The following is a 3,986-nucleotide window of genomic DNA, read 5'->3' on the forward strand; positions in this document are numbered from 1 at the left end:
AGACTTCAGGCTCATGCAGGGGTGCATGTTCAGTCCCTGGTTGGGGAGCTAAGATCTCACATGTCTCGAGGCCAAAACCCCCAGAGCATGAGAAACAGAAGTGATAGTGTAATAGATTCAATGAAGACTTTAAAAATGGTCCACATGAAAATGTCGGCTGAGGCAGTGTGAATCAAGTGATTGAAAAATCAGTGATTAGACCATGAGATGTAGAAAAAATAGTGTGATGTTGCTCCCATGCCAACCAAAGGCACAGGCTTGACTCCCAGACTTGCTTCCCCTGGTAGAACCTCCTGTGTCTTCAGATGACATCTAGTCTGAAAGACAGGCAGGTGATCTGGAGACCATGGCTGCAGACAACAGGTGGCTGAGGTGTGACTGTTGGATGGGATAGGCAGAAAGAAGTGGATACAACATGAGATAACCAGAGTGTCTTCCGTACCTTGATTTTAACAGGTTCCAAATAGCTCAGTCCTTTCGCTCAAGCTTGAACTTTCTTTGTAGTCATCATGCTTTTAATTGTTAATTACATACATATGTGGTGGTGTTCGTAGTTTAGACTTTAAGTTTTGTCTGACTCTTGTGACCCAATTGACTGTAGTTTGCCAGGATGCTCTCTGTCCATGGGGTTTCCCAGGCAAGAATACTGGGGTGGGTTGTCATTTCCTTCTCCAGGGGATCTTCCCGACCCAGGAATCTAACCAGGGTCTTGTGTATTGCAGGGAGATTCTTTACCAAATGGGCTACAGGGGAAGCCCACTTACATACATACATTCAGTAAATTTCTGACCAAATCCAGGTATTCTTATTCCAGAGATGCCCCTATCGTTGCCTTGATATCACTTCTCATTGTTTGTCATCTGGACTGTGGGGACAGCATCCTTCCTGACTTTTCTCCTCACCCCTAGAAATCTTCTAGCAGGTGCACTAGAATGAACTTGCTTAAGATACATTTGTGGGCTTCCCTGGTGGCTCAGAGGGTAAAGCGTCTGCCTGCAATGCAGGAGACCTGGGTTCGATCCCTGGGTCAGGAAGATCCCCTGTAGAAGGCAATGGCACCCTAGTCCAGTACTCTTGCCTGGAAAATCCCATGGACAGAGGAGCCTGCTAGACTACAGTCCATGGGATCGCAAAGAGTCAGACATGACTGAGTGACTTCACTTTAAGATACATTTGATTATGTCATCCCCTCCTGTGTGATCTCCAGCATTTCCTCTTTGTCCTGAGGACCCTTTAAATAGTGTGACAAACAAGAGGCTCCATTTAGCTCCTGTCTACCCCTCCAGCCTCATTTCTTACCACACTCCTATCTTCATACTCTGTACCATGGCTGCATTGACCTTCTGCCCTTTTCCAAACTGGCCGTGCCTGATTCTCACTCTACTATTCCTATGGTCCCTCCCTCAGCTCTCCTTATCTACAAATTAAAGTGGTGCAACATGACTTTTATTTATAGTAAAAGGATTATTTAGGATGAAAATGACCACATTGCTGTATTTACTAATGCAGAATGAATTATGGTACATCTCAAGATAAATCCCAGGTTGTGTTGAGATGTTGATTTGCCTCAATTAGAATCATTAGATTAAAGAGTGAAAAGAAGTTTAATTTACTGGTATAAGGAGTTCTATCTTTAGTTTGTTAGGTTTTTAAGGATTTGACAATCCAGTGTCCACATACTAAATATAAAACTACTGGGAAACTAATTCTTAGGCAATATGCTATTAAAAATTCACATTGTCTGGTGCTCGCTTTGGCAGCACATATACTAAAATTGGAACAATACAGAGAAGATTAGCATGGTCCCTGTGCAAAGATGACATGCAAATTCATGAAGTGTTTCATATATTTATGAGTTTGAGAGATTGGGACGCTACTGATACTACATACAACATAGATAACTAATGAGAACTATACATTAGCTATACTAATGTATAGCTCAAGGAACCCTACTCAGTGCTCTGGGGTGACCTAAATGAGAGGAAAATCCAGAAAAGAGGGGATATATGTATACATATAGTTGATTCACTTTGCTATCCAGTAGAAACTACCACAATATTGTAAAGCAATTATACTCCAATAAAAATTAATTCTTAAAAATTCGGATTGCCTGAATAAACCAATTGGGTGGCTTCTGGTATTTAGAATCTTTATCTGAAAAAGAATGCTTAGTCTCGAGAGCTTAACAAGAATAAAATTTAGAGGAATAATATGATATGTAAAAATAATATAGGTATTTCTTGAAATATATTCACTTTTCACATTTTGTTTCCCCATTTCTGATGAAGGATCCTAATCACAGCACTGAAAAATCAACACCCTAGCAGTCTGTCTTAGGAATAAATGAAAGAGAAAGGACTGGAATGCTCCCGGATGCAATGTTCAAGGCAAAAGTCGTGCTTCTGATCCCAGTAGGGTTGTGATATGCTCTCTGCAAAGCCCATTGCTCCCGGTTTTTCAATTACAACTTTGACTCATATTCCTTGATTAGTAACAAGCAATCAATCATAATTAATTAGTTAAAATGTTCAACCGTTAAAATCATTACCATTAATTAAAATAATTATCTCTATTTTGGCTGCACTTCATTACCATTCTGGGAAATGCGTTGCTTTACTGCCATTCCTAGTACACATTCTTGGTGAAAGCAAAGCATATAATAGATCATCGATGAACTGCTTTAAAAGTGACAACCACAGTAAGGTTTGGACTTCTGTTGTTGTGGTTGCATTTGGATAAAACATTTTTCTATAGTATCGTGAGCTTTATGAATAAAGCTCTTTGAAATGAGTGTTAGCTTTTCACAGGATGCTAGGAAATGAGAATTTTGGAAAGAACTTGTGCTTTGGAAGGAAATGTTTGTTTTATAGGTTAAACAATAGACTAGATACATAAAAGGAGAGAGATCCAGTGAAGTAAAGTAGATAACAGTGTTGGAAACATGACCCGAGACATAGGAGTTGGAGAAAACGAAGATAAGAGGCATGGAAGATAAGATACAATGCGAAGTGACAGTTTTTTCTATTAGAGATCTAGAATGATAAAATAAAAAGAATAGAAGGGAGAAGTCTTTGAAGAGGTAATGGTAAAGAGTTTTCTAGAATGGGAAAAATGTATGTGCCCTAAGCACGGTGTGTGTGATTACATGCTCAGTCACTCTCTTTCCGACTTCATGAACTGTAGCCTACCAGACTCCTCTGTCCACGGGATTCTCCAGGCAAGAATACTGGAGTGGGTTGCCATTTCCTCCTCCAGGGGATCTTCCCACCCAGGGATCGTATGCACGTTTCCTGCATTGGCAGGTGGATTCTTTATCACTGAACCACCTGGGAAGCCCCTAAGCAGAGTAAATAGAAACAAACCCATATCTAGACACATAAGAGTTAAACTGCAAAAGTTTAAGAAAGAAGAGGGAAAACAGTTAAAGACAAATGTTAGAAAAAACAAACTTAGAAACAAATGACAGAAGCATAGGAATTAAATGCCAGAAACAGTAGATGCTACAAAACACTGGAATCCTGTTACCTAAGCACTGAGGGGAAAGAACTTGAACCTAAAAGTATCCTAAGAGTGATGAACATTTCTGGCTATACATAGATGAAGCACATGCCTATTTTCAGACTCTCATTGAAAGAAAGGCTCATACAGACACTTTAGCAATGAGCAAAATGAGCTCAAATGCAAGAAGAAATTGTGACCAAAGAAATCAGCCAAATATGTTGGTCTGCCCAAATACCTTGTGACTAATCAGTGGCACTACTCACTAATTTGGGGAGAAAAGTGGTTAAAATGATGGTTAAGATATTAGACGTTGCTTACATGAAATGGGAGCATGGGATGCTACTTGGGGAGAAGTTAACACATTTTAAGATTCTTGCCTTGTTTGGGAGAAGGATGAAGATATTGTTAATACTTGTTAGAAAAACATAAGGTTATGGATGCATGTTATTAATATAAAGGATAACTTCTGAAAGAAACATACATTT

General features: G+C 39.5%; 1 non-coding gene across 1 annotated transcript; it reads left to right on the forward strand.

Moving 5' to 3' along the window:
• Positions 1 to 1,744: 1,744 nt before the first annotated feature.
• On the forward strand, positions 1,745 to 1,851 carry LOC112579252. The gene has a single exon (XR_003103750.1). It is a non-coding gene; the product is annotated as a U6 spliceosomal RNA (small nuclear RNA).
• Positions 1,852 to 3,986: the final 2,135 nt, after the last annotated feature.

Source organism: Bubalus bubalis, chromosome 15 (genome assembly GCF_019923935.1).
Source record: "Bubalus bubalis isolate 160015118507 breed Murrah chromosome 15, NDDB_SH_1, whole genome shotgun sequence".
Lineage (NCBI taxonomy): Eukaryota > Metazoa > Chordata > Mammalia > Artiodactyla > Bovidae > Bubalus > Bubalus bubalis.